The following is a 22,297-nucleotide window of genomic DNA, read 5'->3' as shown; positions in this document are numbered from 1 at the left end:
AACATGTTATTTCTTTGACATGAACTTCATTAATCTTTGCGATTTGCAAATATATTTAATATTAAAAAGGTATTTTCTTCAACTCACATTTTGTTAATCGCGATTTATTTCTGTCTTTCACTCTCTCTAAGTTTTATGCACGTAAAATATTTAATAACTATTCAAATAATTAATAAAAATAATTTAAATATATTATTCATAAAGATAATATAAATCAATAACAAAATATACGCCCGGAAAAAAGAGGGATACCTAAATAAACAAAAGACAGGTAACTCACTCATTGCTTATGTAGGTGCATCAGAATTTTTGTAGGAATTTTTGACACCCCTAACACGAAACTGCGAATAAAATATAAAAAAACTCGTAATTTCTCATTTAAAAGTGGGTTGTTTATTTTCTGTATGGATTATACTTCAAAAATAAATTATTAAAGTTGTATAAAATGTAATAGAAATATTACTTTTTTATCTTTTAAAAACAGTAATGAAATTAATTGAATTTTACGAGTTCAGTATTTTTTTATTTTTAAACTTTAAAAATCTATCAAAATTTTTCTAGTGATTCTATTTTTACGATATTTTCAGGGTCAATGTGAAATTTTATGCTCTTTTCAATAAACTGAATATAATATTTTAGACAAACGGTGTTTTTAATTCACGCTCCCTATTTTGAAATGTCTATTAAAAACTAAATAATTAATTTCTGTGCCAAAGTTTTATGTATCACAACTTGAAGATAAAAGATCAATAAATAATATATTCTAATTTAAAACAAAAAAAAACAGATTTTTGGAATTTTATCTGTAAAATCCGAAGTTTAAAACCTTTTTTTAAAGCCACGTTGTTTGTATTTTTTTAATGAAACCTTGGTCCTTGCCCCTTTAATTAAAAAAAAATTAGGATTTGAATTACATTTTTCGAGTAGTTATAAGCTTGGAAAGACAGGGGGTCGAATTAATTCACGCCTCCCATTTTGAAATGTTTATTAAAAAGTAAATAATTAATTTATGTGCCAAAGTTTTATGTATCGCAAATCGAAGATAAAAGATCAATAAATAATATATTCTAATTTAAAACAAAAAAGAACAGTTATTTTGGAAATTTTCCTGTAAAGTCCGAAGTTTGAAACCTTTTTTTTAAACCACGTTGCTTGTATTTTTTTAAAAAAATGAAACCTTTGTCCTTGCTCATTTAATTAAACAATTAGGGGTTGAATTATATTTTTCGAGTAGTTATAAGCTTGGAAAGAAAGGGGGTCGAATTATTCAATATTTTTTCACGAAGTTTCTGGCACACCTATCGCCTATTAGCGAAATAATTAAAAAAAACATAATCGCTATTAAAAAAACAATAACACTTTATATATATATATATATATATATATATATGGGAGGAGTGCGTGCGTGCGTGTGTGTGTGTATATGCTGTCAGATAGTTCATCATTTTAAGCAACTGACGCATATATATATATATATATATATATATATATATACAAGTTGTTTAAAATGAGGAAATATCCGACAGCATAATAAAATAATGACTGAAAAAGTCATTCAGTGTATCAATATGGCATGTTCCAATATGTCAACGTCAATAGGAGGAAAGTATGACATAATAATAATAATAATAATAATAATAATAATAATAATAATAATAATAATAATAATAATAATAATAATAATTTTACACATGTGGGTTGAATCCAATGACTTATCTTTGGGATGGATTCATGTAAATACTGCCAGAAGTGTATTCTGTTCTTAATTTTCTGTGAATTTTAAATATCTCAATTTCTTTTTATCTTAGCCAATCATTTCAAGCCTAAGAAAATAAAACACACTTTCCAACTAGTTTATGGGTGATATACTTTGTCTCTTATGAGTTGTTTGGTTGGCATCCTCTATCAAACGAAACAAGTGTAAGACGTATTTCATAAAATATGAATAAATATTGTGCGTGAAATATAAATACAATTTCTGATTTTGGAAAGTTGACTAAAGATATAAATATATATTTATACATATTGATATCTGTATAGAGTGTATAAGAATTAAAGATAAAACACAAAAGAACTTAGTTCAATCTAATTTTAAATGTATTTCAAAGCCCTCCAGACCTTCTTACATGAAGATATATATATATAATCATGTTAATATCTAACTTAAAATGAGAACAATTTACAACTGATTTTGTATTTATTATAAAAAAGGGGGGGGGGAAACGATATAAAAGAGGGCGAAACAATTAAGGAATAAAATTAAGTCGAAGAAAATGAATAAAGAAGTAAAGAAAAAACAGTAACAAGAAAGGAGTGGGGGGTTTTCGCCTTTGTGTTTTCTTTGCAAACCTTTCTTCCTTTTTAATCTCATCGGAGAACGTCAATTCATCAACCCCTTCCACTGGTTATCTTTCTCTACTTTTTATAAAATTTCAACGCCCCATCAGCACTGCTATTACATTAAAATTTGAAAATTACATTATTATTATTATTATTATTATTATTATTATTATTATTATTATTATTATTATTATGGTGGGGGATCGAATGTCAACAATACACACCTAGAAAAATCAGAAATGGGATCTATCAACCATCTGACGTTCTAAGTAAGTCATCTGGGCATTCTATAAAAGAAACATTTACTTAAAAATCGTTGTGCGCAACAAATTTCAGCATTGACTCATTTTCAATTTTGAGCGATGGAGATCTTGGAAACTATTTGCGTTCTTTTAAAGAAACGCTCTCTTTGTAAACAGAAGGAATGTTTCTAAAGTTTAAGAGTGATTAGCTTCCCCATTTCCCCATTGTGTATATACCAAAACGCTGCTTTATTTTAAATACATATATAGTTTAATGCCTTTAACGAAGAAAAATCCCTTAAGTCAGTTCTTAAGGTATGAGAACGGTCAGCTAACTTATTGTTGTGGAGATTCTACCATGTAACTACAGAAGAAAATTTTCAAATTGTATACATTAACTGAGAATTACGACTTTCGGGATGGTTAGTATTCTTTCGTAATACACATAAGTCGAGGTTACATCCTCGAAAATCAGCCCGACAGAAACTGGGCCATTTCGGTAGTCTTTTTGCTGTCGAACTGATGCAAAATGTCCTCTGTAGCCTTAGAAAGTCCACCCTCCAAAACCTTGCATTCCGGCTTTCAGGAACAGCAAATTTATCGCTTTTTGCCTGAGGCGCCCTCGCCGGGGAATGTCGACAATGTGATTCAGGCATATTTTTGCAGGGCCAAGGTGCTACTTTTTTCACATTCCGGCATCGTGTCATATCATCTTGCGATAGGGGAAAAGTAAATATGGGAGCGAATGTGACCCAACCTACCACGATGGAACGAGATTACCCCGGAAGTAGGTGTTACGTAGAGCTAACTTACAGCTATAGTTTAAAATTGTCTTAAAAGTAGCCAGCGAAAGAGGAATTAGAACCTTTTTTATTTTAATGTCAGGTCGGGAAAACAGCAGATAACCCTGCCAATTGGAAGAGAGAGATAGTCGTAGTCGCTGATGTGAAATATATTTTTCTTGTAACAAAAAATTACAAGTCGAATTATAAAACAATAACTGTGAAGGTGATTATTTGGCGATATCTAGCGGATTGTTTACGCTAGCGTGTTGACAATCTTCCGGTTCGTAAGAAACTTATCGATGAGAACTTTTGCTGTGGAAAATTACTTGATTTGAATGTGGGGGAGAGGTAGCTTATTATCCAATCAGAATGCATCAAGATGTGACGAATCGGACGATGATTGGTTAGTTGGAACACCCCAGTATGTTCCGACCCATACCAACCCGATGTACATAAGCCGATGCATGTCAATTTCTTTTTTTTTTTTTTTTGCCGTAGTTAGTTTTAACTCAGGAGGGGGAAACTGTCTATCGCCTCCGCCGTCTAAGAACCACGCACCTTTTGACCGATCAATAGCAAGAAACTAGTTGTTGAAACCCAGACTGAAGCCTTGCTCATCGAATATGGTAACTACCAGAAAGAGAAACTTGCAAATAACATTATATTTCTTATTCTCCTGCGAAAAACTGTACATACTTAATATTTTATTTTTCCTTTTGTGAATGATTAATGTAATCGAAAACTACAACTATAGACAACGTTGTTATTATTGCTAGTACTTACTACTGAACTTAAGAAAAAAGAAACAACTAAGTTGAGCGATCTTTTCTTTTCAGCGCAAGAAGTAATAGAGATCATCAACTGCTGCGCCTAACGTCATATTTACCCTCTCTACGTGAGAGCGACTGGAACAGCGTCGCAGGACCTTGGTGAATGTTTGAGCGGAATCACATTGTAACTGTGTGGAGACTGCGGTCTTCTTGTTTCATCTTAACTGATTAAACTGAGGCTTCCAGCTGGTTGTAGTTTAATGCGTTTAATTAAGAAAAATCCCTTGATTCAGCTCTTAAGGAATGGGGGCGGTCAACTGACTTATTGTTGTGGGGACTCCGCCATACAACTAAGAGGAACTCTTCCGATTTGTATAAGGTAACTGAGAATTATGACTTTCGGGATTTCGTAGTACACGTAAGTTAAGGTTCCATTCTCAATAATCAGGCCTACCGAAACTGGGCCATTTCGGTAGGTTTTTTTTTTGCTGTTGAACTGATACAAAATATGTGTAGCCCTAAGGAGGTTCACTCTCCCAGATCTTTCCTCCTGATTTTCAGGAGGAGCAAATTTATCGTGGTCCTAAGATACCCTAATCGGGGAATGTCAACGATGCGACTCAGCCATATTTTTTAGGTTTGCTCCTTCTCTTGAAGCAATGACTTATTTTCCCACCTTCCGACCGTGTGTCACATCCTCTTGCGGTAAGAGAGAGGTAAATATCGGCCAATGTACTTTCGTATTCTGCTATCTTGACGAAACTTACTACAACGTTTTCTCTTAATATGTTTTTCGTTTCAATATCTTTACTTTTTTCTACCTCATCCATGCGTTTTCCTTACATGAGTACAATACCTCATTTAAACATTTTAAATATATCTGTTGTAGGGACTCCCCTATGCGCAAGTTATGAACTCTTCCGAATTGTATAAATTAAGTGAGAATGACGACTTCAGGATGGTTAGTGTACTTTCGCAGTACACGTAAGCGGAGGTGCCAACCTCGATAACCAGTCCGACAGAAACTGGGTCATTTCCGTGGCATTTTTGCTTTCGAAGTGATGCAAAATGTTCTGAGTAGCCCAAGGAGGCCTACCCTCCCAGACCTTTCCTCCCGCCTTTCAGGAACAGCAAATTTATTGCTTTTTGCCTAAGGTGCCCTTATCGGGGAGTGTTAACGTGTTACTCGGGCATATTTTTTCAGGGCCAAGTTGCTCCTCCTGGACTACTGAGTCATTCCCCCACCTTTCGACCTTGTGTCACATCCTCTTGAGATAGGAGAGAAGTAAATGTCATTCAGTGTACTTTCGTAGTTCGCAATCTTGGCGATACTTACTATGACGGTTGCTCTTTGTATATGCAATTTTTTATCTCATTTTTCTAACTTTTCTCCGTGTCCGCGTTTTTCTTAGTGACTCTTTCGGGGCCACAAGTTTACGACGAAGAATTGCCCAACTTGGCAATGACTAGTTGAAACTTTTCAAATGGCAACAAAAACAACCTAACGAATGAGAATTATATTACTTTTATTAATTTATTTTTATTTCGGACTATTATTCTCATCTTTATTAGTTGTTGTTTTTCATCTTTTATTGGTTTGTTTATTCACAACGTTTCGGCTAACTATTCCTCTGGCCTTCGTCAGGTGGTAACCGCGACGGATAGGAACTTCGAATCTCCTAACTGCATTCTCAGCCATCACTGCCATCCGTAGTTGTTGTCGTCTCACCACACTTTGGCCAAGTAAACCGCTGGCACGCTTTGGGTGGGATTGAAACCGCTATCTTCAGACAATGTTCATCTGGAACTGTAGAGATTCAACGTCTCTATCAACTGCGCCACGGGCCCCGAAGGGCGGTCAAGGTTGGATTCTTTGATCTTATAAATCAACTTTTATTTATTATCTGATCTTCTATAGTCGGGTCCGTACCGATTGGTATATATATATATATATATATATATATATATATATATATATATATATATATATATATATATATATATATATATATTATTCCTTAATTGGAATTCATTTTTGAGATGAGCATTATATATATTACTTTTATTAATTTATTTTTATTTCGGACTATTAGTCTCGTCTTTATTAGTTGTTGTTTTGCATCTTTTATTGGTTTGTTTATGCACAACGTTTCGGCCAACTATTCCTCTGGCCTTCGTCAGGTGGTAACTGCGACGGATAGGAAATTCGAATCTCCTAACTGCATTCTCAGCCATCACTGCCATCCGTAGTTGTTGTCGTCTCACTACATTTTGGCTGTTCGAGACGACGAAAATTATTTAACGTTAGCGTCGATTGTTTGCAAACATTGCAACGATTTCACACTGAATTATCCGCAGATGATTTCAAATGTCTCATTTTTTGCGCAAAAGAGGCTGAGATCATCGGAGAGTATTGGAAAAACTCGAAAACGAACTTAATCTCACATTACTAGCAGAGGATTGTCAATGAGTTTTAAGCATGAGAAGTGACTAAAAAACATTGAGGAGTCGAACATAGTTTACGTCAGGAAACTAAACTATACTTCCAAAAATGATGCTTCAAAAACAGAAAAAAACGAATATATCTGACCTTAGTATGAAACAAAGAGTTATTTTCATAAAAAACAAAAAATCTCATTCCTAGACCATGATACCGATGCGGCGACCTGCATTGGGAAAATGCTGTCTATTTCGAAATAAAAAGTTTAAACGTTGTGGTAAACTTTGTCACAAAATGTCAAATTGTTGAAATCGAAAATATATTTTCAAAATATTGTCAGACAAAGAACATCTAGCGAAAAGATTGACGAGAGTTTACGTAAATACATAATTATCAAAATATTTAATAAAACTGTGTAATTGCATCTAGAAACTAGATCCAATCGGTGAATTATAAATTTGCACACGTGGCGGAAACTTAACAAACCTGCATTGGGAAACAATCTTTAAAGTCAGCACGCACAGTGATTGGAAGTAAAATTTATTTTATTAGGGAAGTATCTTTGCCAGTAAATTTAAATGGGAATACTAAAAAAAATTGAAAGCATATGTTATAAAAAATATTCTAAATCTATTTGGTTTTAATTGGATTAATACTCTTCAACTTTAGAACTTCTCACCTAACATCTTTAATCAGAAAATAAATAAGCTTAAGCACGTCAAAAAAGCAAAAACGTACTGTACGAAATCTCTTCGAAATTAAGCCGTTTATAAAAAACAAGACTTTTAAAATGAATAGCATATAGCAAATCAAAGAAGACAGTAATAATAATAACGCGTATAATTCTAAAATACGTCAATCATTAAAAAGTGAGAAGAAAATAAAACGTTACTAATAGAATTGCATAGAAAAATAATTTCTGTAAACTCAAACAAAAAAGATTAAAGCGTTTCGGTATAAGCAAAAACCAATTTCCACTCGATTAACAAGGATTAGCAGATATGGAGATGATTCGACTTTATCAGCTTCTAACAGGTCAGTCTCTGTGTATAAATATAGGTAGGCACCGCCAAAAATGGCCGAAAAATCAAGTTGTTGTTGTTTTTTAAAACGAAATTACATTTATTAAAATCCATTATTTCTGAGTAACTTTTTTTCTCAGAAAGATAAAACCCTGAATTTTATCATATAGAAAACAGAATAATGTAAAACTTTTTCTACTATTTTTAATTAAATTTTAAATGTTAAAATTTTCCCCAAAAGTTAACAATTGACATTTTTTGTCTTGCATAAAAAACGTACATAAATATTTAAAAAAAAGAAAGAAAGGTTTTTGAACTAATTAATTTATTTATTTGTTGTCTAACTAAGATTTAGGATGATTTTCTATGAGAATATGCAAAAATATTATAATATAAGTACCTGGATTTCAAATAATTCCACTTATTCATATAGGCAACCAGTTACTTCGCGTCGATCTAGAGTCTAGATCGACAATGTTTACGTTTGTGTTTAATAAAAATCAAACTATGGAAGATCAAACAGGCCCAAAAAACTTATTTTTCAGTTACGAAAATTTCAATGTATTATTAACGCTGAGGCTGGCCAGTACCAGATGGGTGACCATTTGTATGAGTTTGGTTTTTAATGTGTATGTGTGTGGGGGCCAGGCTCCCCAAAATGGGGGGGTTTAAAGCAGAATAAAAAAATTATTTCAGCGCGTTTGGTCCACCGTAGTCGAAAGGCGGCAAACGTTTTCAAACGAGATCGAAAAAATGATGCTATTTTTAACACAAAGGGCACAATATTTATCGATTTTTTTGTATCGATTCTTCAAAGCATGCCCTGTTTAATAATGGTCATGCATTATTCGGCTCGCTAAAAAAATTTGTTAATTTATTTATCAAAGATTTTAAAATGACTTTTTTCGTATAAATATTTAAAAAAATGTTTTTTTTTTGTTTTGCTTAACTTAAATTAATTATTTTACTTAACATATTCACCGAATTTCACACTTCAAAACTCAAAAGCGGGATAATTAAACACAATCGAAGTTCTGATATTCAGACGTCAAAATAAGGCATGCAAACAATTTTTTTTTAATCTATAATTCTGTCCCTTACAAGAACGCAATATGTTGTGTTCAGTTTCAGATGATTATTTTAAGCATATTTGTACCCCCTCAAAACAAGGGGGTTTTGTAAGCAAAAAATATATATATATATAAATATCGTTTATGAAAAATAAGTACACTGTTATAAATTTCATTCTTCTCTTAATAATCGCTGAAAATTTCGTATTGATCGGATAATTACCTGATTTTTGGTAGATTTTTAAAAAGACGGTCCGTTAAAAAGTACTTACCTGCCCCCCCCCAGTTTTGGCGGTGCCTAAACATAGGAATATTAAATTAACCGATGCTGCGCAATGGAATGCGAATGTTATTCAGAAATTAATGAATGATATTACTAAATAAACGTAGACTTAAATCAAATTTTAAAGGATAGGTGATATCGAGTACATCATTCAAAATTCGCTCAAAGCGCCACTTTAACCAGGAAAAAACTTCGCTAAGTTTACATTTGATACACATTACTCGGAAAGATAACTGGTCGAAAAACAATTTCAAAGGGTCCGATCGTGACTAATCCAAACATCAACAGTGACGGCCAAGAGGAAATTTACGACCGCCAGACTACTGACCCAAAGCATAAATGATTTTTCAAACAGTTTTGCGAGGAACAGAGGCTTGAGAGGTGGTGATATGGGGACTCACTCATGCACTAACGATTAATTCCTCCGAACTGCATAAATTAACTGCAAGTTAGGACTCTCAGTGTAGTCAGTATACTTTCTTAGTTCGCTATCTTGACGGTACTTACTACGACGGTCGCTGTTTATATATGCTGTGTGTTTTAGGTCAATATATTTTACTTTTTGTAACTCGTCTCAGTGTATGTGTTTTCCTTAATGACCTTTCCAGGGCCACAACACTTTTTTTCTTTTTTAATTATAAATGTAAGAAAAATAGGTATTTCTTTCGTAATTGCGAATTGGACTCTCCCGTTGATTCTGTCATATCAGCTTCCGCCACAACAGCTCAGTTGCTCACAAATCCACACAAATGATTTGTTTAAAGTAGTGAAGGCTTTGTGTAGAACCATCCACATCTTTTGGTATTACTGTTTACCTTTTCGGTGCAGATGACAGCAGGTTCTTACATCAGAGGTTTCTTCTAGATTCATGTCTTAACGAAGACGGGGGGGGGGGTGCAGCTTTTCCAGTAAATGAATGCTCCCCCAGATACCAATCTGGAAATTTTTACGACTCGGCGCGGTACATACAGAACCTAGCCTTCCCAAACGGTCACTCATCTGGTACTTACCGCTTAACTTCGGTGATCTGGCAATAATCGGTGCGTCAACAAGAGTGTGCCGTATGTATGTGTGTTTATGGCCTGGTGTGGACGTGTGTTAAAAGCAGAGGAGCTTAGTCCCTGTCAGCTGCGGCATACTTAGCCCACCGTTGCGTGAAATATGCTCTGATGCCCAGCAACCTAAGTCCCAGTCGCAAATCAAATGGCATGGGGTGGAGAGGGCTCCCATAAGTCATAGTGAAGACAACCTCTCTTGGAGAAGGAAAACCCTAATATAAAACCTGCGGCTGAAACATTTACCCGTTATCTTGCACTTACTTATCATTGATATTTGGGTCGTACAAGCATTTATTATTGGGATCATTTTGTATAAATATGTCTTCTTTATAAGTTCTGTGGGGATAGAAGCGAGGCGACATGTACAGACTTAACAAGTTGGAAGTAAGTAGTCACAAACTGCACACATCTTAACATCGCTATTATTGCGAGGGACTGGAAATAATATCGGTGAGGCTTTTTTGCGACTGAGCAGCCCTTTTTAGAGACAGCGCTGCTCAGCTATATCATGGGAGAGGTCCAGAAAAGGTGATCTAAAAATTGTCTGTTCCTATTTTCAGCTGGTCAGTTACCTGCTGCTGACGGTTGTGCATGGGTAACAAAACAACAAACAAAAAAACAATGTGATTTATTCTAAAAAGAAAACTCAATTGAATATTGCTACTTGGAACGTAAGGACACTTCTCGATAATAAAGAGTCGGTGAATCCAGAGCGGAGAACAGCTATTGTTGCCAGAAAATTAGCTAGAAACAACGTGGATATTACTGCTTTATCTGAAGCCCTTTTTAGTGATGAAGATCAACTTACTGAAAAAGGTGCAGGATATAAGTTTTACTGGAAAGGCAAACACAAAGGAGTCAACAGGAAAAGAGGAGTTGGTTTTGCTATCAAGACAAAGATCACATCTCAGTTAGAACAACCTTGTGGTATTAGTGATCGAATCGTGTTACTAAAAGTACCTTTACCTAGTGATAGTTATGTGTCACTTATCTCGGTATATGCCCCTACTTTGGATAATATAATAGGCATGATGGCAAGATGAGGTTTTATCAGAATCTAGGGAACTGTATCAAAGGGATACCAAAAGCAGATAACATTCTGTTGCTTGGAGATTTTAATGCACGGGTTCGAAGTGATCATGGCACCTGGGATGTCTTAGGAAAATATGGTCTTGGTAAAAGATAATGGGATTCTTCTTGTGCAGTAACAAAAACCCATTCAAAAGGTAACTTGGATACACCCTAGATCAAAACATGGTAATATTCTTGATTGTGTTATCATGCAAAAGCGTATATAGTAAGAGTGCTGCGGGATGCAGAGTGTGATACTGACTAAAATCTTGTGTGTGCTAAACTTAAGTTGTGTATAAGGAAAAGGGTCAGAGTCATTGGAGTAAAAGTGCCTAAACGCATCGATATCTCAAGGCTACAAAATAAGGAAGTGTGAGAAGCTTCTAGGACTTCATTTCTTGATATATCATTTGATGGAACTTAGGAACGGTTCAAGTCACAAGTATATATCAAAGGAGCTAAATTCTTTGCTTTAAGAAATCCAAGCATAGGGATTGGGTTGATGAAAATGATTCTACGATCACTAGTCTTTTGGAAGAGTGGCTGTGTTCTAATGGAGCAACTAAATTAACTGCAGACGAAGCGTATAAATTAAACGTACAATGTGAGACACGCAGATTGAAGAAGAAGTGGTGGGCCAATCTGTCAGCAGACATCCAGACAGACTATGACCGCAAAAATTTAAAAGATATGTACTACGAGATTAGAGAAGCTTTTGGACCACAGCCTCTAACATTGGTACCTTTGATATCCAAAGATGGTACTGCTATTTTAAACAATGTGGAGGGAATCATGGAACGGTGGTCAGAACATTTTCGGGATCTTTTGGATAATCCGTCTGAAATAAACGATATAGTTATTGATAGTCTCCTTTAAAGGGAAATCGTTGATGAAATGATGACTTATCCCAGCATTGATGAGAGCAAAAGCACATTAACAGAGATTAATAAGGGAAAAGCACCAGGACGTGATGGTATATTTGTAGAGTTACTGCTATTTGGGGACAATAGCATTATCAACGCAGTCCATACACTCATCCTCGCTGTTTGGCAGGGTAATACTATCCCTCAAGATTGGATTGATGCAATATAAATCCCAATTTATAAAGGAAAGGGGTCAAAATTTGAATGTGGTGATTATAGAGGCATTAGCTTGCTTGAAGCAGTGGGAAAAGTTTTAGCAAAGATTTTGCTAAATCGATTGCTGAAATGGATTAGTCTCTCTATCATCTCAGAAAAACAATGTGGTTTTAGATCTGGCCGCGGCACAATGGACATGGTATTCTCTGAGCGACTGCTAATAGAGAAATATATGGAGCCTCTTTGTATCATTTTTTTGTCGATATGACATCATTAATCGCTTAGCACTCTGGTAAATTCTTAGGAAGCTAGGCTGTCATATTAGTTTTGTGGAGTTGCTACAACACTTACACCATAATATGAAAGCCCGAGTGAATGTTAATGGGTCTCAGTCTGATCCAATTTCAGTTGAAAACAGTGTGAAACAAGGTGACATACTTTAAAAAAATATATATTTTATTACATTTTCACCCCAAACAAGGAACATTGCCACTTTGGTGTAGGGGGCTACTATCAGGGACAGCAACTACTGGGGCACTATGTTGGGATTTGGGCAGCAAGATGTCGGGTCACGTTCCATTTGAACTTCTGCATGACAGTACAGTTGGGGAAGCAGGGACCTGAAATGGAATTCCATAGTCGAGCGGTTCTGGGGAAGAAACTACTGGAGTAGAAAGATCTTTTACATCCAGGGATCTCTACTGCATGGGGGTGGGATTTAGCTGCCTGTCGGGTTTGTCGAGGGTGTCTACATCGTGGGGGCACAAGTGTCTGCAGTTCGTCAGAGCATTCACAATTAAAATACTTGTAGAACAGGCAAAGGGATGCAATATTTCGTCGATGGGACAGAGGCTGAAGCTTAGATGCCAGTTCAGGGCCTATCAGATTGGCGACTCTTTTTTGAACCTTGTCTAGGAGCGAGAGATTAGCAGCAGATGCACCAGCCCAAATGTGACAGCAATACTCCATACATGGGCGAATGGTGGCCTTATAGAGGTACAGGATACTTTCAGGTGTCAGTAGTTTTCTAGCATGGTAGAGAGAGCCTACCTTCTTCGCAGCGGCGGTGTCAATGTTTTTAATGTAATTGTTCCAACTCATGTTTCCTGTGAACGTTAGGCCAAGCAGTTTGAAAGATGTACTCACAGATAGGGATTCACTGGCCATTGCTATTGGTGGCAGAGAAGGTTTCTTGTAATTATTGAAGGAAACCAGTTTAGTCTTGGCAGCATTGAATGTGACCATCCATTTTGTCTCCATTCCACTACAAATTGGAGGTCATCTTCTAGTGTTTTTTCCATTTCTTTAGTTATGTGTTCATTTGTTTTCCTGTCATGCCTGTTATAGAGCGTCGTGTCATCAGCATATATACCCATCCCAGACGCAGTTTTGTTTGGGAGGTCATTAATAAATATTAGGAACAATAGAGGTCCAAGGATAGACCCCTGAGGCACTGCAGCATTTATATCATATTTAGATGTACGACCGTCGAGGAAAACCTTGATTTCTCTTATCTAAGAAGGATTTAATTATGTTAAGTATTCTACCAGTGATACTGTATGATCTAATTTTCCTGAGGAGACCTACACGCCATACCCTGTCAAAAGCCTTAGATATATCTAGAGCTACCGCTCTGCCCTCCCCCGCTTTGTCCAGTGAATGGTATATACGTAGAGATTACAGTGAGGATGTCTGCTGTGGAACGGGCTTGTCTAAATCCATATAGTTTGTCAGTCAGAAGTTTAGCATCTGTAAGGTGACGGACTAGAGCATGGTTAATTATGGTCACAAATATTTTGGCGAAAATGGTAGAAAGCTAATGGGGCGATAATTTGATGGGTCAGTTCTTTCGCCAAGATTCTTGAATACTGGTACCACAGAAGCAGTTTTTCAACAGCACGGAAAGCATGATTCATTAAGTTGTAGAGTTTGGAGCGAACTGACCACTTTTTAAATTGTATAAGCATTTGTGGACTGACCACTTTTTAAATTGTATAAGCATTTGTGGTTAGCATTACAAAATTAAATTTGTATAATCATTTGTGGTCAGCATTAAAAAATTAAATTGTATAAGCATTTGTGGTTAGCATTACAAAATTAAATTTGTGTAAGCATTTGTGGTTAGCATTAAAAAATTAAATTGTATAAGCATTTGTGGTTAGCATTAAAAAATTAAATTGTATAAGCATTTGTGGTTAGCATTACAAAATTAAATTTGTGTAAGCATTTGTGGTTAGCATTAAAAAATTAAATTGTATAAGCATTTGTGGTTAGCATTAAAAAATTAAATTGTATAAGCATTTGTGGTTAGCATTACAAAATTAAATTTGTGTAAGCATTTGTGGTTAGCATTAAAAAATTAAATTGTATAAGCATTTGTGGTTAGCATTAAAAAATTAAATTGTATAAGCATTTGTGGTTAGCATTACAAAATTAAATTTGTGTAAGCATTTGTGGTTAGCATTAAAAAATTAAATTGTATAAGCATTTGTGGTTAGCATTAAAAAATTAAATTGTATAAGCATTTGTGGTTAGCATTACAAAATTAAATTTGTGTAAGCATTTGTGGTTAGCATTAAAAAATTAAATTGTATAAGCATTTGTGGTTAGCATTAAAAAATTAAATTGTATAAGCATTTGTGGTTAGCATTAAAAAATTAAATTTGTATAAGAATTTGTGGTAAGTATTAACGAATCAAATTTGTATAAGCATTTGTGGTTAGCATAAAAAAGTCAATTGTATAAGCCTTTGTTGTTAGCATTAAAAATAAAATTGTATAAGCATTTGTGGTAAGCATAAAAAAAATTAAATTGTATAAGCATTTGTAGTAAACATTACAAAATTAAATTGTATAAGCATTTGTAGTAAGCATAAAAAATTAAATTTGTATAAGCATTTATGGTTAGCATTAAAAAATTAAATTGTATAAGCATTTGTGGCTGGAATTAAAAAATTACATTTGTATAAGCATTTGTTGTTAGAATTAAAACATTATATTTGTAAATGCATTTGTGGTTAGCATAAAACAATTACATTTATATAAGTATTTGTGGTTAGGATTTAAAAATTAAATTTGTATAAGCATTTGTGGTAAGCATTACAAAATAACATTTGCATAAGCATTTGTGGTTAGCATAAAAAATTAAATTTGTATAAGCATTTATGGTTAGCATTAAAAAATTCAATTTGTATTAGCATGTGTGTGTTACAGAATGGATTGAGAAAGAGAGAGAGAGAAAGAGAGAGAGAGAGAGAGTGGAGGAAACGTGGAGTGTAGACACGTTTACCAGAACCGAGGGTCAGCTGACCAGATTACGTATGAGTGACGTGGTCAGGTTGGCTAGATCTGTGAGACTGGATTTGGGCTTTGAATAAGACGGACGGCTTAATAGTTGTTCCCTCTCCTTCACTGGGAGTGGGGGACGCTGACGTGTTCAAAGAAAGCAAGATTTACTTCCATATTATGTGTCGACATCTGGGAGGTAAATAAAAAACTATAAAACCCATTCATCGTCTTGGAGTGATAAATCTTCGTCTAACAGGTACCAGTCTCCCGCTCAAGAGAAGATGAATTCCAGATGGATCACATCGACGACACATGAAGTAAGGTATGTCGAAGAAAATGCATGTAACAAACGTTCAATTTGGTGCTCGTGGACCAGTTTGCATCAACGATGCAAAAAAACAGAACCTGGGGTAAATATAACAAAAGTTCAATGTGGTGCCGTAACTTACCAGACCACCTAGAAAGGGTGGGTTTAAAAGAAAAAAAGAAGAAAAAAAGAGAACTTCGGTTACCACGGGGAAAAAAGGAAAAAAAAAGACAAGAAAAACACAATAAAATGTCTGGAAAAAAGGAGAAGAAAGAGAAAAAAAAAGAAAGAACAGTAGAAAAAAAATACAAATCAACACACACACAACGTATGGTCCATTAAAACACTAGGCGAATTAGAAAAATAATTAAGAAAAAAAAGAAAAGAAATATATTTACACATGAAGAACCTCTTATAAAGAAAGAAAGAAATGGTTCTGAAGAAAAGCAGACACATTAAAATTATATATAGATAGATTTATATGATAAATTAATAAGAAAAATTAAGGGTAGAACGGTACGTTAACAAGAAAAGGAAGACATACAGACCCACAGATGTAAAACTTTATATATAGAAAATAGTTAAAAAAATGTTTATCGTATTAGGAATTAGCTCGTTATGAACGAAGAAAAATATCACTTAATGTAAAAATTAGTACGGAAAAACAAAGAATTGCGTTATTCTGTTTAAAGCAAGGGACCGATGAGACAGTAAGAAAATGTAATGGGAACACGCACAAATGAAATTGTTTGGAAATGTGTCAATCATAACTTGAAATATTTACACCGTTGCAAAAAGAGAAAATGACCACGATTGTCTTGAACTGGGTAAAAAAAAGAAAAGAAAGAAAAGAAAAAAGAATTGATGTTCTTTTTCAGGCCAGCCTGTTCTCTAAATCGTGAATATTGTTTTTCCAGTTTTAACGGCATTTTTGAACATTTTTTTAAGGACTGAAGAACGTTGTTTTATGTAATTACTTAGAAGTTAATGTTCGTTGTTAGAAAAATGTGTATTGATGATTTGATATTGTATTATATAATGTATAATTGTTGTTTTCCAGTGGTCTGCAAAATAGTAATGAAAAAAATCGAAAAAAAAATCAGAAGATTAGATTAAGATAAAATGGTCGGTCTAGTCAAATTAGAATTTAAAAAAGGGGACAGGTTTAAATTTACGTAGGCGGTTAACTATTTTTTTTTTTTGGAAGAGGTTCACAGGACCCTGCAAGGAGGATTTTTTTAATAGGTTTTTCGATTATGAAAAATGCTATTTTCGCCGTCTGTATATAGCTTGATTAAGCTGACCGGTGTTACCGGTTGAAAGATCATATTCTTCGCATACAATAAAGATGGGAGACTGCATGGCTATGGGCTTAAAAGGTTTGTTGTAGCTGCAACGAGGGTGCGCGATAGAATGCAACCACATAGATTAAGCTTGCAGATAGGGCCGCCTGTGAGCTTCGGCTGATTGAAAATGCCCAATCTTGGGAGTAACAGAACTTCCAACGCAAGAGCGGACGTGTAGTGGTGACGTGGCCACTATGTAGTGAATCTGAAGTAGGAGAAAGAATAATAAAAAAAGATAGAATATATGCCGCTGTTACGTAAGAACTTAAGAAGTCAGAAATGTGACGAATGAGATGTCGGCAAAATTTTTTTTGAGATATTGGCATGGGATGGCTGAATGAGAGCTGTTAACGAACATGAGGTTACTTTACCTACATCCCTGAATGATGCCATATGGGCCGTGAAAAAGGGTCCGGCCGAATAAATTATTTAAGACGGGAGACATAGAAAAAACAATAGAAGAAATTGAAAAAAAACCAGCTATGACGATAGACATACAGATAATAAATTGTAAATTTTTAATGAACAGCCAGTGAGTAAACCAGAAAGAAAAAAAAAAACAAGAAATAGAACATATGACTTTAGTAACAGTGTGGGTCGGGAATGAGTCTTTCAGCTTACCAAAAGATAAACACGTCAATCACAAATATGTGTTATGAATATTTTTGTTGCATTTTTAAACTGTGAAACTAAGTGTAACTTTTAATGAAAAACAATATGTACTTTTAATGAAAAACAATGGATAGCTTCTGAAAATGTGATTTTTTTTTCCTTTTTCACTAATTGTACGAGTTTTTTCTTAGGAATTTTTTTCTGACTTGGACAATTTTAGTTCCATCGATGTGTTAGGATTGTCTGAGACTTTATAAGTGAGTCGTTTTATTTTATTTTAGAAACGACAAGTATTTTAATTGTAAATGTCTAGGTATTTTTTGTAAACGACTGTGATTTTTCTTTAATTTTGAATTCTGTGGAATGGTATGCAGCCGACCTCAGGAGTTGATGACGTGGTCAATTTTGGGTTTCCACGAATCTGTGTTTTGTTATTTGGAATTTTGTTATTAGTGAGATGGGACTTTGTGATTGCTTATAGGATATTTTTGTATTTTTTAATTTATTATTTTTATGTAATTGATATGTTGTCAAACGGTATTGTGCAGAATTTTCTTGTTCTTTGACATGTAATTTTTTTTCGCAATATGGGGAGGTGGAATCTTTGCTTGTGGGGTCTATTGAAAGATTGATTAATAAAAGAAAGAACGTGTTGTTAATTAATTAATTAATAATCATAATAGTAATAATAAAATTGGGGAAAAGAGAAAGAAATAAGATTTAAACAGTGTAATAAATAATAATAATAAAAAAAAACACTACTGGGTTATGTATAAGGGATCTACTAGTTCTTAAGTTTCGGAAGAGTCAAAGGTTCAGTCGGTATTAATTTTAATTTTCGAAATGTAGAATAAATGTTCTATTCGACATGAGTGACATTTTGACCACATAAGTAAGGTAGAAAAAAAGGATAAATATAGGGTTAAATAAACTAGATGAAGAAATGAAAGAAAAAAGTGGGGTGTGAATGGAATTTAATTTCTGTGGCAAGCATGTTAGAATTTTGGAGAGGTGTTGAATTAGATGGGTAGTTATTAATTTCATTATTCTCGAGAAGTGATTCGAATTTTATTTTTTTATCGTGATTTTTATTGATTTCGAGTAGAATCAACATGGAGCAATTTTGAGTACTTCATGTGTGGAAATCCGATGTTTTCCGTGAAGCTATGTGTCTTCAAGGCAGGTTGCGCTTACCGACTTTGGGAAAAAAAAGTTTTTTCTGACATAGCAGTAAACGGAATGTATTCTGTCCAGCGTGAGCGGATCTAGTTGTAATCAACTTCAGGGAGCAAATGAAATGCCCTCTGACATGGCGTAAGGAGCAGAGGGGGTGCAATGGCTGACGTGGCCATTATGTTACGAATCGCTCAAGAGAAGATGAATGAAATATGTATGCAAGTACTTAGGAAAATAGAAGGCTACCCACCATAAGGAATGTTAAGAGGTTTTTTTTGTTTCCCACAAAATACTAGTAATAAGATTAGGCTTTTGATGAATAGGATAAGGCTTGGGATGGGAAAATTTTTTGTGTGCTACCTATGGGAAGAAAAGCTGATCTGTAAAGCCAAGGACGATGATAGTCCGTTTTGAAGAGGCAGATGGACCTCGATTTTATTATTTGGTTGATTGCCGAGAATTTATCGATCACGCGTAGTGTCGACGGGAGTAAAGGATGCTCTTGAAATTCTGATTTAAATTATGAAGAGACCATGGGGTCACAGGGAGTTGTTGACCTTCGAGGGCGCAAGGACTAGCGCCACATGGTATTATTTGTTGATATTATTTTACTTAGTATATGTTATTAATTATTGAATAAAGGTATGACAGTTTTTTTTTGCCAGTGGGGTGAGCATATATATCCTATTCTTAGTAAATGTGGGAAGTAGAAAATGTATGCCTTCGCCATACATTTTGATAAAAGGGGGGGGAAGGAATGTTACAAAATGGATTGAGAGAGAGAGAGAGAGGAGGAAACGTGGAGTGTAGACACGTTTACCAGAACTGAGGGTCAGCTGACCAGATTACGTATGAGTGACGTGGTCAGGTTGGCTAGATCTGTGAGACTGGATTTGGGCTTTGAATAAGACGGACGGCTTAATAGTTGTTCCCTCCCCTCCACTGGGAGTGGGGGACGATGACGTGTTCAAAGAAAGCAAGATTTACTTCCATATTCTGTGTCGACATCTGGGAGGTAAATAAAAAACTATAAAACCCATTCATCGTCTTGGAGTGATAAATCTTCGTAAAACAGGTACCAGTCTCCCGCTCAAGAGAAGATGAATTCCAGATGGATCACATCGACGACACATGAAGTAAGGTATGTCGAAGAAAATGCATGTAACACACACACAAAAGCATATGAACAATTAGAGATGAACACACACAATCGCATATGAAACTAGACGATTATACGCACACGGAATTCTTTTATGTTATACACCAAACGTCAATTTAGTGCCCCTCTATGATAACCCTAGTGATAACTTCAATGATAACGCTATCTAACATGTGGCTAGCATTAAGAAATAAAACTTATAGAAGCATTTGTGGTTAGCATTAAGAAATTCAATTTGTGTAAGCATTTCTGGTAGCATTAAAAAATTAAACTTGTATAAGCATTTTTGGTTAGCATTAAATAATTACATTTGTATAAGCATTTGTGGTTAGCATAAAAAATTAAATTTCTATTAGCATTTGTGGTTAGCATTAAACAATTCAATTTGTATAAGCATTTGTGGTTAGCATTAAAAAATCATATTTGTATAAGCATTTGTGATTAGCATTAAAAAATTAAATTTGTATAAGCATTAGTGGTAAGCATTAAAAAATCAAATTTGTATAAGCATTTATGGATAGTATTAAAAAATTACATTTGTATAAGAATTTTTGGTTAGCATTAACAAATTTAATTGTATAAGTATCTGTTGTTAGCATTAAACAATTCAATTTGTGTAAGGATTTGTGGTTAGCATTAAAAAATTAAATTTTTATAAGCATTTTTGTCAGCATTAATAAATTAAATTGTATAAGCATTTATTGTAAGCATTAAAAATTTTAATTGTATAAGCATTTGTGTTTAGCATTAAAAAATTAAATTGTATAAGCATTTCTGGTTAGTAATAAAAATTACATTTGTATGAGTATTTGTGGTTAACATTAAAAAATTTAATTTGTATAAGTATTTGTGGATAGTATTAAACAGTTAAATTGTATAAGAATTTGTGGTTAGTATTTAAAATAAAATTTGCATAAGCAATTGTTGTTAGCATTAAAAAATTACATTTGTATAAGTATTTGTGGTCAGCATTAAACAATTAAATTTGTATAAGCATTTGTTGTTAGCATTTAATATTAAATTTGTGTAAGCATTTGTGGTTAGCATTAATAAATTATATTTGTATAAGCATTTGTAATTAGCATTTAATATTAAATTTGTGTAAGCATTTGTGGTTAGCATTAATAAATTATATTTGTATAAGCATTTGTAATTAGCATTAAATATTAAATTTGTGTAAGCATTTGTGGTTAGCATTAATAAATTATATTTGTATAAGCATTTGTAATTAGCATTTAATATTAAATTTGTGTAAGCATTTGTGGTTAGCATTAATAAATTATATTTGTATAAGCATTTGTAATTAGCATTTAATATTAAATTTGTGTAAGCATTTGTGGTTAGCATTAATAAATTATATTTGTATAAGCATTTGTAATTAGCATTTAATATTAAATTTGTGTAAGCATTTGTGGTTAGCATTAATAAATTATATTTGTATAAGCATTTGTAATTAGCATTTAATATTAAATTTGTGTAAGCATTTGTGGTTAGCATTAATAAATTATATTTGTATAAGCATTTGTAATTAGCATTTAATATTAAATTTGTGTAAGCATTTGTGGTTAGCATTAATAAATTATATTTGTATAAGCATTTGTAATTAGCATTTAATATTAAATTTGTGTAAGCATTTGTGGTTAGCATTAATAAATTATATTTGTATAAGCATTTGTAATTAGCATTTAATATTAAATTTGTGTAAGCATTTGTGGTTAGCATTAATAAATTATATTTGTATAAGCATTTGTAATTAGCATTTAATATTAAATTTGTGTAAGCATTTGTGGTTAGCATTAATAAATTATATTTGTATAAGCATTTGTAATTAGCATTTAATATTAAATTTGTGTAAGCATTTGTGGTTAGCATTAATAAATTATATTTGTATAAGCATTTGTTGTTAGCATTAAAAACATTAATAAGCATTTTGTACAAGCATTTGTGGTTAGCATTAAAAAATTACATTTGAATAAGAATTTTTGGTTAGCATAAAATATTAAATTTGTATAAGCATTTGACGTTAGCATTGAAAAATTAAATTTGTATAATCATTTGTGGTTAGCATTAAAAAATGACATTCGCATAAGAATTTGTGGTTAGCATTAAAAAATTGCATTAAATCTGTAGAAGCATTTGAAGTTAGCATTGAAAAATAAATTGCATAAGCATTTGTGGTTAGCATTAAAAAATTAAATTTGTATAAGCATTTGTGGTTAGCATGAAAAAATTACATTTGTATTAGCATTT

The 22,297-nt window shown here is 33.5% G+C and overlaps 1 protein-coding gene across 1 annotated transcript in view; it reads right to left on the bottom strand.

Annotated features, from left to right (window-relative positions):
- LOC145249678 (dexamethasone-induced Ras-related protein 1-like) overlaps positions 1-22,297 on the bottom strand; it is a 1,077,461-nt gene that overhangs the window by 1,014,243 nt on the left and 40,921 nt on the right. The gene's annotated exons all lie outside the window — the stretch shown is intronic.

Source organism: Euprymna scolopes, chromosome 28 (assembly GCF_053919585.1).
Source record: "Euprymna scolopes isolate OS-2025 chromosome 28, ASM5391958v1, whole genome shotgun sequence".
Lineage (NCBI taxonomy): Eukaryota > Metazoa > Mollusca > Cephalopoda > Sepiida > Sepiolidae > Euprymna > Euprymna scolopes.
This window is presented reverse-complemented; position numbering and strand designations above follow the sequence as displayed.